The sequence below is a fragment of the Clarias gariepinus genome, chromosome 17 (genome assembly GCF_024256425.1).
Source record: "Clarias gariepinus isolate MV-2021 ecotype Netherlands chromosome 17, CGAR_prim_01v2, whole genome shotgun sequence".
Lineage (NCBI taxonomy): Eukaryota > Metazoa > Chordata > Actinopteri > Siluriformes > Clariidae > Clarias > Clarias gariepinus.
The window spans coordinates 17,004,152-17,017,713 of record NC_071116.1 but is presented as its reverse complement, the minus strand read 5'-3'; the positions used below and the strand labels follow the sequence as shown (position 1 = coordinate 17,017,713).

Below are 13,562 nucleotides of genomic sequence, written 5' to 3'. Positions count from 1 at the left end.
ATAGATTCAAGGTAATTCAATAAATCATCATCTCATTACAGTGCCTGCCGTAGAGATCTAGGTTGTGTGCTCATGCTACTGTGCTTGACGTCACAAGCACTGTACATTTCACTTCTTATGCATTCTCCTTAGCTAAAAATCCATAGAATTTTATTCTTTGCTTTGTTTATCGCTGCAGTCTTGTGTGCACTCGCTTGTTTCTCTCTCTTTCACCCACACACACATACACACTTGAGCCTTTGCGTGTATAAATACAATGAAACCATCTTCACATCAAAAACAGCATATACAGTACACGTACTGTACTGTATGGCTGCTTACAAAAAAGTACATTACCTGAGATGGTCTGTCAGGAGGATGATTTGTCCGGCTTCTCATCTGATCGGGATTGCGTGGTGTGTAAATGCTTCCTCTTAATTTAGTCCTTATAACAAACCGTTTTTTTTGTTGCACCACTTTATTGTTTGCTGTTTGTTTATTGTTGACCAAATGCACCTAATGCACTGTATGAATACATCTTATCAACTAATATACGTAGATGGAGTTTTTTTTTTTTAGAGTTTAACTGCAAATTTAAGTTTTTTTTTTGCGTCACTTATATATTTAGAAAAATATGTAGGAAAAATACAAACTTTCTTTGTTTTTTTGTGGTTTATTGTACTTTTAAGCAATTAATCTGGTTATTTGGCATTAATTACAAATATAGAGTTGAAGGTGAAAGGATTGGATTGAAGTATGACAAGGATTGGATTGAAGTATGGCATATGAAAATGCTCCAAAGACTGCCAGGAGAAAAAAAAAATTAATATAGTAAGTTCCCAACTTATGAACATTCGAGTTCATACATAAGCCTTTAAATTTTCGCAAATACAGACAGACAGCGGATCTATGAACATTTGTGTATTGATGAATGTATTCACGTTTATTGTACAAAAAATAGACCCTGCAGTGCACCAGATACCAATATTTACAATTATTTACAATATTTCCAGTGTATATAAAAATTAATAAATAAATTTTACTATTTAAAAAATATGAGTTCCGTTACAGGAGTCATGTTCATAAGTTGGATTTGTTTGTAAATCTAACAAAGTGAGTCTTATACATCTTTGTAACAAATCTACAATGTAAAGCACAAAAAAACAACAACACAAAGCTTTGGTGTTTTGGTTCTGTATTATACTCTTGACCAGGAGCATGATGATGGTCCAGGAGCAAGAAAATGGTGGTCCTGTAAAGCTGTCCCTAAATCCTAATTTCGGAAAATCCTCAACGAGAGCAATTTTCAGTCAGATACAGCTCTGAGACAAAATAATGTCTGTTCAAGTGCGCAGTAAACACCTTGTAGGATTGTTCTCCTCCTGCCTTTAAACGAGGTCAGCTGACCCTGCTGTCTCATCGGGATTCCTCTCGCAATTTAAAGCCACAGTCAATAGTATAATACAGAACCAAAACACCAAAGCTTTGTTTTTTTTTTTTTTTTTTTGTGCTTTACATTGTAGATTTGTTTCAAAGATGTATAAGACTCACTTTGTTAGACTTACGAACAAATCCAACTTATGAACATGACTCCTGCAACGGAACTCATATTTTTTAAAAAGAGAGAACTGTGATTTTAGTTGGACTGACTTATGTGGTGACAAGTTCACCAGTTTATGTTCCTATGTAGATTCCAACACCCTTATTCACAACATGCTCATACTGTACTCATAATAGTTGCAGTTGCAGAAGGCCAATCATTTAAGCTCTTACTTATCCAATGTCACTTGGATGAATAGTTTGGTTTCTCTAAACATTTCCCAAAAAAGAAACAAGTTCTTAAATTATATTATTTTTCCTCCTAAACTCACATGTACATCTGAAAGGAAGGTTAGGTTATTTTTAAATAGAGAGAACTGTGCTTTTGGTTGGACTGACTTATGTGTAGTAAGTTTAATAAACACTGTTGCCTTGGTTACCGCCTACTTCATTGCCCCATTATTTTGTTTTCGCTTAACAAGTTATTGACATTTGCTCACTGCGGCTAATTGATGTAGACACTGAATGGTGCATGGCTCCTTACCTCAATCGGAAAGTGTACTATAAGCAGTTTATTTCATGGGAGTGGTGTTTTACCCGACTCTGCTTTAATACTGGGTTTTAATAACACATCAGTAGAGCAGTAAGTGCATCCAGCGGCTGATACAAGGTACACCTTTTTACTCCTACTACGAACTCGCAGCTCAGGGTACGTGTTGTTTTTGTAATTAATTTCTGTGAAAACATTTTTCTATTTTAGACTCGGCGACACACACCGTGACAGTAGGAGAAAGGTTGTGTGTCTCCCCGCCCTGCTGTGTGTCCTTTAGCCTGCAGCGTTTTGCATTAGAACCTCTACCAAGCTCTGCAGTTAGCACTTATTCTCTGAATCACAACTTTCTTTCTAGCATTTTTGCTAAAAGTTTATTTGAATTAGGCCTTGTTTCGCTCTCTCTTGCTGAGCACCTCAGGCTGGATGTTTGTGATTGTGTTTTTGTGATAGAGAGAGAGAGAGAGACTGCAGATATTGGTCCACTGCAGTGCTCACTAGACATTTGCATTCACATCATGTTGGGGAACTTTCTCAGGCGCTAAGCCCTGAGCTCTGAGCAAAACTTGCAAGCTTTGCTCGCTGTCAGCCAAGCCGCTGTGAGTGACAGCTCAGACGCTCCTCCACATGCTATGTGTTTGAGGAGATAATTGCCTGGAACAGTCTGTGATTAGTGACAGTGTTTTGTGCTCGGTTCGATGCCAGGTTTGGAGCTGTGATCAATGAAAGATGCTTTGTGTGGATTTGTATTGTGTAGTGCATGTCCAGGCACAGAAGGACAGAGATGATGTGTGAGTGTTTATAAAATTTTGTCCTTGACAGAAGAATGCTGCATGTTTTTAATGTCATAGTGAGCGGCGGGGTGAGTAGGTGTGCACGTGCGGTAATGAGCTTTTGGAAGTGGTAAAAGGGGAAACCCACGCTAAAGAGCCATCTTAGAAAACCGTAAAGCAGCAGAACTATTTTTAGCGATTAATTCATTTAGAAGTGGCTTATTCATATCTGAATTTTAAACCAATTTGTGGTCCATCCAGTCACTTTATTTTCAGCATGGTATTCTGCTCCAAATGGGGCACAAATAAGTTAAAATTGTAAGGTTTGATGATATGTTCCATTAAAAATGGACTTAACACCTTTGAAGAAAAAAAAAGGTTTTTAATAAATCTCAGTTTTTTTGTGTTGTTGGAGTCACAAGGCAGCTTTACAGACACCTTAGTTTGGAGCATTATTGATTAACCCAGAGGTAAAGTGGCCAGAAAACCTCCCTTGAGATCGAATAAGGAAGAAACCACAAAAGAAGCCAAGACACAAATGTGACACTGATCTTCCCCTTGGGCGATGTTGGATTTTACTAACAGTCATGTAGAGCAAAGTCAAACAATGGCCAAGAACTAGATTGATTGACATGGCAGGCAACCAACCGAGTGACTTCATATATAGCCTGTCAGGAAACAAGTGAGCTGATCTTGTGAAAATATTACGACCAGTTCTGTGGCAGGTCTTAATTCAGTGCATTTTTTTTTTTTTTTTTTTTGTGGCAAGGGTTTGGAAAAGGTTGTTGTTCTGGTATCAAATATGGAGTCATGTAACACATGCAGTCAACCAAACACATCAGCTTATGGTGCATCACAGGGCAGAGGAATGTGTTATCAGCCCTCTTCTACATACAGTACATGAACACAACTGCCTTCTGTAGTCTAGCTAACAGGGTTGACGTTCCCTTTTACTCTGAGGACAGAGTTCTCCAGACAGCTGTGGCATTATCGGGATTTGAGCTTGTGCCCAACCAGCTTAAGTGTGTTGTGCTGATATACTCACCGCAGCTGTGTACAAATTCATAAAAATTATAGAAAAGTCTGTTTCTGAAAGTAACCATACCAGCCAAGTCACTCAGGTCACATTGTTTCTCCTGATTCTGGTGAAGTTATTGGCAAGGTTTTAAACATTGCTTTGCTATATTATGGGTGGCTGATGGGTATACAGTGTGCACATAAAAAACAAAACAAAAAAAACCTCAAGAAGAATTCAAGCATTCTTTATTAGCTGTGTGAAAAATAAATCCAGTCAGTATAATGTCTTCTGTTCTCGTTTTGGTTGAGTCCCAGAGCTCACATTTAATTGGTCTTCCCTGCTGTAATTAAGCAACCTCTAAAACCAATGTAAACTAATTAATTTAGACGAGTTCTACTTTGGATGTCCGCTGGCTGTGCAGCCCATGTCTCCTCTGAGACGGTTCGTACTGTGTACAGTATTTGTGCAGCTTTCTACTGCAGCAGCTCAGCTGTGTTCACTAAACCCCTTAAAATCTATAAAGCTTTTTATAGACTGAAAAAAAAAGCTCTGTTCTTTCCTGGGATAGATTAGTTAAATATGAAGGGTGTTCAAGTCAAACAGTACATGAATTAGATATCTTGCAATGTAGATGTCTTTAATCTTGCTCTCTGACTGATTCTATTAGTACTATGGGTGTTCAAGTCAAAGCGGGACTTTTGAATGTACAGTATAGAATAACACAACACACTTACTGTATAGGAGTAAAACAACCTTTATTTCTCTATATAATCCTCTGCTACATGAATGTACTTATCCCAAGGTTTTACTAGTGATTGGATACCATCAAGGTAGAATGTTTTCTCATACACTGGTGCCATGGTCGGATTGACCACTTCATTTCGTTGTCACGTCTGAAACACTGGCCTTGCTGGAATTCCTTTAATAACCCGAACATATGAATATGGTTTTGAGCGAGATCAGGACTGTTCAAAGGATAAAGCAATAACTTCCAGCCAAATTGCTGTAATGTCCTGCACTGTCCTGCAGAAATAGACCTAAAGACGTTCCAAAGACTGGTTTGGTGCTCAAACCAGTCTGTCTTTTCCTGGGAGCGTTCCACTTGCTGAACATTCATGGGAACCACTGCAGTGATCTCCGAGCCACCTCAGCCTTGGTCGTCATTCACCGACGTTTGGCATTTAAAAAAAAAAAGACTTCCTTAACAGCTTCTCTTTTTCACTCACAAGAAATTTCATCACAAGTCCCAGTTTGACTTGAACGCCACTCATATGAAGCTCATTTATAATGAAACCCATTTAGAATGGAAGCAGCTGCGGTAATGATCTCCCACAGCTGTGAATATAAAGCAGAGATACATAACATCTCATTTTGAAGCCTTTGTGTGAGCATTAGCCTGAGTGTTTTATTCCTAACACTGGCTAGAACACCATTTTGATGTGGACGAAGTGCGTCCTTTTGTAAACCTCGGTACTGACCCTGACGCGTACGCTATGCGCAATATAAATGAAAAGTGGCTTCTTTATGCAAATCTGTGGAAGTGCAGGAAGTAGATCTTCCCCCTGCACTCCATGGATATCATGTATACTACAGTCTGTTGTACTTTTGTACACTGCCTGTCCACCCGTTTGCTAGTTGACCGCAGTAAATTTCATTATGGGATTGATTCACTGCAGCAGTGTCATTATGGCGTCCTGGCTTACTGTAGGGTAGCGGTGCCTGAGTTTAGATTAGCGGATATGCTCTCACTGGAACTTCTCTAGTATGCTGAAGGCTTGCTGAAATATTAATGGATGCTGTAGGGCTTTTATTCATACGTATGCTTAATTCAGATGGAGAAGCAGAAGGGAAAAATGGCTGCTTGACATTTTACCTCAGTGCAGACAGGGATTCCTGAGATGGGACACTGATGTATAGATCAAGCTTCATCCAGGTCAGGGTTGTGGTGAATCTGCAGCTTATTCTGGAAGAACTGGTCACACTTCACTAGGACACATCATGAATTGGACACCAGTACACTGCAGGACAATATGCAATCGCACATCGACATTAAGACACGATTTAGCATAGAAAATCTAAAACATAAAAGTATGTTTTGGGATGACAACTAAAAAACCTGGAAAAAATACATAGATATTTGGGACCCACATCATCGAACCAGGGATCCTAGAGCTATGAAGCTGCAATATTTCTGCAAGAATAGTTCTTTAGGAAAGGTTTATTTAGGGGCATCACTTAAACAGGCTTTTCTGGGACATTTCTTTCTAAGCGTAGCTGTTATGTACTTATAAAAAATTTTCAACAGTTCTTTGGTCGTTCCTCTGTGGAAAATATTAAAGATTCTCTACACAGAACAGAGTGTTACCCCTTGGAGATGGTTCCAAGTCTTATTTGAAAGTTAAGGACCCTTTAGAGCTATTTTCTACATTTAAAAGATTAGAGTTTTCTGAAAGTATCTGAGGGCACCACTGTGGCCAAGCACCTTCCCCATGCTTGTGGGTTTCCTTCGGGTACTCTCACATTGCACGTATTGTGTGTCTGAGTATATGAGCTTGTGTACCATGCGTTGGACTGGTACCATGTCCAGGGTGTGCCCCACCTCGTGCCCAAAGTCTCCCGGCACATGCTTCAGGCTTCCTATGACGCTGTACTAAATAAACAGTCTAGAAAATTAATGAATGAATAAAGTTGTCCCCTAGCCATACAGTATCTCTAGGCTCTAAGAGAGACACTGGTCCAGATGCTGATGATGATCTTATTCCTGTGTGAGTGACCTTGAAAAGACTGGAAAATCCCCCACCATACAGTATGTTGGCATATTGCTAAACTCAGGCTCAGGAGACTGTGTATGAGACACAATCAGCTGCTACACTGAGGTCAAACCAGGACCATATGTTTTTTTTATTATTATTATTATGAAGATGATGGGAGTGGATTTGGTGTTTTCTTTCTGTCAGTAAATGAAGTGATGAGTTGAACTGCATGACCCAGTGTCATAAGGTATTCAGTTCGAAAATGTCACCGCTTTTAAAAAATTGCTCAAATTTGCATTCGTAAATGTAATCATCTTTTGTTGTAGGCTTATTATGCGGGTGGCCAGCTATTCAGTGCCAGTGGCATCTATTGTTTACTTCATAATGATGGCGATTAAAAGCTGCATAAATGTGGCTGCGGGAGTTTAGAAAGTCTTTCTTTTGTTTCAACACTTTATGGGTGCCGTGAGTGTTTCAACCGATTTATCAATGGTAGGAACTTGTTGTGTATTTGAGCAGCAGTTTCCTGATCTTCTGTCATGTTATGCCCTCTACTGGTCAGCGGAGGCAGAGATCTTGCCAGTTTTTGTCTGATCAACAGAGATCAATGTGGAAATACAATAACAATAGAAAATATGTTAATGGTAAGGTTTCTGTTGGTAAGGTAATGTTAAGGTTTCTTAATCCATGCACTTGTTCTTCATTACTAGAGAGAATATGACGAGCGTGTTCATGAGTTTCTTACGATACAGTCCAAGTTCATCAGATCACTGCACATGTCATTTAGATAGACATTGATTAACAGATAATTGGCTATAATGCCACATAATGCATGTGTTAGTGTATATGCTAATACATTATGTGATTAGTCTTTTCATTAAAACATCTTCAAGTATCTTGATATTGTGGCATCGGTGATGAAGATGCTTAAACTGGAAGCATTGTAAAAAATGCACTTGCTCTTTTATTGGCAAACACACACAACATAATACAGCATATGAATGGCATGATGCTTAGCAGCGGTGAAAGCCGCTGGGCTGAAGACAGAACCAACATGCTGGTTTAACACCTGCCAGCATGGACAACCAGACAACACATTCCTTTCTTAACAATTTAATAGAACAAGGATCATGTTAATGGGTAGCCACAGGGGCTCATGGGTAATGAGGGGCAGCTTTGCTACCTAATAATAATTGATGTCGTATTACCCACTACTAATAGACATGAATCTAACAGACCAGTGTATACTCTGCACCGATCAAGACCTTGAGCATATTCTATTCACATACTGTACAATATTACAGATGAGATTATGTATCAATTTTTAGGGACAGTGGGAGCTCAGACGGCTAAGGTTATGGGTTGTTGATCTGAGGAGCCCCGTCGCTGTTGTTGGGTCGTCGCTGTTGGCTCCCTGGGGAAGACCCTTTACCCCTATACTCACCCCAGCCTTGGCATGCATAAATGGGTGGGTCAGATTGAACATGTGCCAGTTTAAATGTGCCCTTTAAGTGAAGAGCTAACTATGCATTTTTCTTCCTGATTTGGTTTAGAGCGGTTTGAGATGTAACCCAGTTTGACCTCACTCCATGTTCAACATATTGTACATTTTTACCTGCTATTTTTATATCCCTTTACTTGCTCAGCTACACCTACACAACACACAAACCCTCTCATTAGGTGGCAGAGCTGCGGCGAGGCCTGCACTGTCCTTTCTGCTTATAGAAACACAAGTTTCTAATTGTCACCTGCTGGTCACCTTTGTGCCAGCCCTCACCCCATGACTTTACGGCACACGCAGGTGTGATGATGATTATATGGTATTAATATCAAGTAAACTTTTCCGCTTCTTAGCATAGCAAATGAAGCAGTCATTTTAGTAATGGAGTCAGTTATGTGTAAAATGAGCAGAAATTAGGACACTGATGAAAGTGTGTTTAAAGAATCAGTGTTAACGATTAAAACGTCATGCATGCTTTAGGGAACCGTGAGTCATGAAGCAATCTTTTGCAGCATTAGCTGTTGGAGAGAAAGCTACAGTATAGTCTTAGCAGACCTGCAGAAGCAAAGAGGACATGGGTTTCTCTCAGATGACATGCAGCAAATGAGTGCTCATCAATGCCTCAATGTAGTAGTGCAGGAAAAAAACGACAAATAAATTATTTAGGCTTGTTTTGGGAGTATATAAATTTTAATAAAGAAGTATTTTAGTTAAATATTTTGCTTAGAGCATTTGTAAGGTCAGACGCTGATGTTAGTCGAGAAGGCCTGGCTCGAGGTCTCCACTCGAATTCATCCCAAAGGTGCGCATTCATGATGGAACTGGTGTGAGGTTGTTTTTCCGGAGTTGGGCTTGACCCCTTAGTTCCAGTGAAAGAAAATTTTAATGCTTAAGCATACCAAGACATTTTGGACAATTGCATGCTCCCAACTTTGTAGGAACCGTTTGGGAATGGCCCCTTCCTGTTCCAACATTACTGGACACTAGTGCACAATGCAAGGTCCATAAAGACATGAATGAGCCAGTTGGTGTGGAAGAACTTGACTGGCCTACACAGAGCCCTACCTTAACCAAACTGATAGAACACCAGAGACTGTAATGCAGGGCTTCTCATCCAACATTAGTGTCACAAATGCACTTTTGGAAGAATGGTTCACAATTTTGAAGCTGTTATAGCTGCTAAGGGTGGACCAACATTATATTTAACCCTATAGATAAGAAAAAATAAATAGCCTATAATAAGAATTGTAAGTTACTGTAAGGCAAGTGAATACTTTTGGCAATTTAGTGTGTGTGTGTGTGTGTGTGTGTGTTTGGGTATGTATGTATGTATGTATGTATATATATACCTACACACACACTAAATTACACCAAAAGTATTCATATACAGTATATATATACAGTCGTGGCCAAAAGTTTTGAGAATGACACAAATATTAGTTTTTACAAAGTTTGCTGCTTAACTGCTTTTAGATCTTTGTTTCAGTTGTTTCTGTAATGTACTGAAATATATTTACAAGCACTTCATAAGTTTAAAGGCTTTTATCGACAATAACATGACATTTATGCAAAGAGTCAGTATTTGCAGTGTTGACCCTTCTTTTTCAGGACCTCTGCAATTCGACTGGGCATGCTCTCAATTAACTTCTGGGCCAAATCCTGACTGATAGCAACCCATTCTTTTATAATCACTTGTTGGAGTTTGTCAGAATTAGTGGGTTTTTGTTTGTCCACCCACCTCTTGAGGATTGACCACAAGGTCTCAATAAGATTAAGATCTGGGGAGTTTCCAGGCCATGGACCCAAAATTTCAACGTTTTGGTCCCTGTGCCACCTAATTATCACTTTTGCCTTATGGCACGGTGCTCCATCATGCTGGAAAATGCATTGTTCTTCACCAAACTGTTGTTGGATTGTTGGAAAAAGTTGCTGTTGGAGGGTGTTTTGGTACCATTCTTTATTCATGGCTGTGTTTTTGGGCAAAATTGTGAGTGAGCCCACTCCCTTGGATGAGAAGCAACCCCACACATGAATGGTCTCAAGATGCTTTACTGTTGGCATGACACAGGACTGATGGTAGCGCTCACCTTTTCTTCTCTGGACAAGCCATTTTCCAGATTCCCCAAACAATCGGAAAGAGGCTTCATTGGAGAATGTGACTTTGCCCCAGTCCTCAGCAGTCCATTCACCATACTTTCTGCAGAAGATCAATCTCTCCCTGATGATTTTTTTGGAGAGAAGTGGCTTCTTTGCTGCCCTTCTTGACACCTGGCCATCTTCCAAAAGTCTTCGCCTTACTGTGTGGGCAGATGTTCCTGAGCAAGCTCTGCACTGGTGGCACTCCGATCCCGCAGTTAAATCCTCTTTAGGAGACAATCTTGTTGCTTGCTGGACTTTCTTGGAGGCCCTAAAGCCTTCTTAACATGAATTGAACCTCTTTCCTTGAAGTTCTTGATGATCCTATAAATTGTTAATTTAGGTGCAATTTTAGTAGCCACAATATCCTTGCCTGTGAAACCATTTTTATGCAACGCAATGATGGCAACATGTCAAGTCTGCCATTCTAAACCAATCAGCCTGACATAATGATCTCCAGCCTTGTGCTCGTCAACATTCTCACCTGAGTTAACAAGACGATTACCGATATGATCTCAGCAGGTCCTTTAATGACACCAATGAAATGCATTGGAAAGGTTTTTTTGGGATAAAGTTAATTTTCATGGCAAAGAAGGACTATGCAATTTATCTTATCACTCTTCATAACATTCTGGAGTATATGCAAATTGCTATTATAAAAGCTTAAGCAGCAACTTTTCCAATTTTCAATATTTATGTAATTCTCAAAACTTTTGGCCACGACTGTATATATATATATATATATATATATATATATATATATATATATATGTGTGTGTGTGTGTGTGTGTGTGTGTGTGTGTGTGTGTCTGCATATATGTTTTAAAAGACCATTTCTTGTGGAAAAATGAATTGAAGCTGAAATTCATTGTTAAAGAACAGCATGAAAGGAATAAACATGAAAGTAAGTTCATTAATCAGCCACCATTCAAAGAGCCGAACATCTGTCATGCATTTCAATGAGATTATAACCCAGCTGAATATTATAAAATCTTTAAATTATATCACCACCTAAATAGCCTTATAATAATAAAAAATAATACTCACAACACAGTATTCATGTTTTTTTTTTCTTACTTTGTCTTACTGGTTTTTAATTCCAGTACATCTGTAGTATATTTACTAGAGTTAACACTAATTTCAATTCTGCGTAAAGTGTGAAAAATGTTAGCAAGCAAGATCCTTGATTCCTGTTTGCAGGTTATTCACATTTAGCCTTCTTTTTTTCTTATACATAACCAGAGGCAGCAGTAGCTGCGATTTGACCAGCGGTGAAATAAAAGACAGAAAAGGTTGTAGGGGTTGTGACTATAGAGGCGCTGAGCTGTTGGTGCCTTATAGCAGTATGTGCGTAAAACAGAGCCCTGTTTATTCAGGAGTGGAACGTGTTTTGCTGGTTGTGTGTGTGTGTGTGTGTGTGTGTGTGTGTGTGTGTGTGTGTGTGCGCGCGCGTGTCTGTACATACATGCTATTTGTTCTGCACATCAGTGGTCCTGGAGCTAAAGGCACTCTAGCACTGTCTGGAATGTCTCCTATTGTGAGGAAGCCGGAATTCTTCAGTTCCGATGCTCTGTCACTGCAAAGTTTCCTGCCCTGATAAAATGCTGTCCCTGATGTTTGGATGTCAGGTACGCTCCTGCTTATCAGTGCCGGCTTTCTAATGGTATATTGATTTTCACTAGGCTTATGTCAAAGCTGTCAGTACTTTGCTCTGAGATGTGGAATAATTCTGTTCTTGTTATTGTTGAAGCATTTGATGTTTCAGATAAAAAGAAAAATGTTTATTTATGCATTTGAATGCGAATGGGATTAAATAAAAAAATTGTTTTGGCTTGGTGTGTGGTCACAGTGCGTTAATGCGTTAATAGGTAAGCATCACTACAGGTGCATCAAAAATTCTAAGAGTTTATTTGTAAAAAGAATACATTTCTTTAGATATAGTTTATGTAGGTAGTAACTTAAGATGGCAGGACTGTGTTGTTTTGTGACTATACCCTCCAAAAAGGCATTACTTTTAAAAAACAGCATGGAATGATTTGCCACCGATTCCAATGTTCAATCCATGATGAGTGACCCAGCTCCTTGGTTAGATTTAGGGTCATGTAACATTTAAAAGACATGTTCCTGCTCTCACTAACACTGAGGTTGTAATAAGCAGTCATTCTTATTATAGAGAATAATGTAGACATAAAGAATTAACTGTGGTGCGACAAATGTGCATCTGTTTAATCCTAAAAATGGCACATGGTGTTATGCTGAACCACAGAATCTCTGCATATGTGAAAGGGCTTTTCATATCAGGGGATTTTAAACTTTATCATAATTAGAGGCAGAATGGCTAATGAGGATGCCAAGGAAGTGCTGGAAATTCTCACTTTTAACAGCCAGATCTGAGATACGCTACTTTAACAAGCCACCGGTGGTCCCACGTATCTAATTTTGTGTTAGAGATGTAGAGCGTGTATAGCAGTTACAAGTGTTAGCTGCATTAATGAGATTCCTGTTGATGTAGAAGCAGACTACTGTTTGGCTTTAAGTTTTACTTATCAACTGTTCAACCAATGTTTAAAAAAGAATTCAGCTAGATTATTTCAATTAGAGATTCCAAGATGATACAATTTGCATATACAGTATATGCTCAAAGCATTTAATCAGAATATAACTTTTTCAATACTTGCAATGTGGTTTTGCCCAACATGAAACATTAAATCTGCTGGAAATACAGAAAAAGAAGAAGATGACCAATAATAATAATAATCCTTTTTTTCCCCAACTTTAAGGTTAGGTTAAAAATCGTGTTCTGCATTGTGATTGGGTACAATAATTCAGTCTCATCTGTGATTGGTTAGATTCTTTACCATCTTTGAAATGCAAGCCAATCAGTGTTTATTTCTAAGCCAAAGAGCCAAAGCCAGCAGATGCCATTGTGTAATATTGACTGAAGGGAAAGAGTTGTTTTCAGGAAGTTTATTGTTTAGTATTGGAAGCAAAATTTTTCTCCTGGATACTAGTCATGTCACTTAATGTTAAAAGCAGCAGGTTTGTCCTGGCTTTTGCTCATGCTGGCTTCAATGCGGAGTTTATGGCATTAAACCGCATTAACTCATGTTTAACTGGTGGCATTGCGTGCTTTAACAGTGCCTTGTGGTTAGCACGCCCACATGTAAGTTCTCAACAAGCTCTTATTACTTTTTGGCCCCCGGCTCCCATGCCGCTTTTATAATTGTGGCGGGAGCTTGACGTCCATTAATTTATAGTCTCCAGCCATGCTGAATCGGGCGCCCCGCCCCTTCACATTCCTGCTAAAGGAGAT

At 39.1% G+C, this 13,562-nt stretch overlaps 1 protein-coding gene across 22 annotated transcripts in view; it reads left to right on the top strand.

Moving 5' to 3' along the window:
• The window catches only part of dlg2 (discs, large homolog 2 (Drosophila)), a 277,019-nt gene that overhangs the window by 89,186 nt on the left and 174,271 nt on the right, over positions 1–13,562 (top strand). Inside the window, exon 1 of one of the 22 annotated variants that reach the window (XM_053515558.1) lies at positions 2,769–2,859. The exons of the other annotated variants lie outside the window; for them this stretch is intronic. The gene's annotated coding sequence lies outside the window, so the exon portion shown is untranslated. Of the gene's footprint in view, positions 1–2,768; positions 2,860–13,562 lie in introns of those variants that run through there. 22 annotated transcript variants of the gene reach the window in all.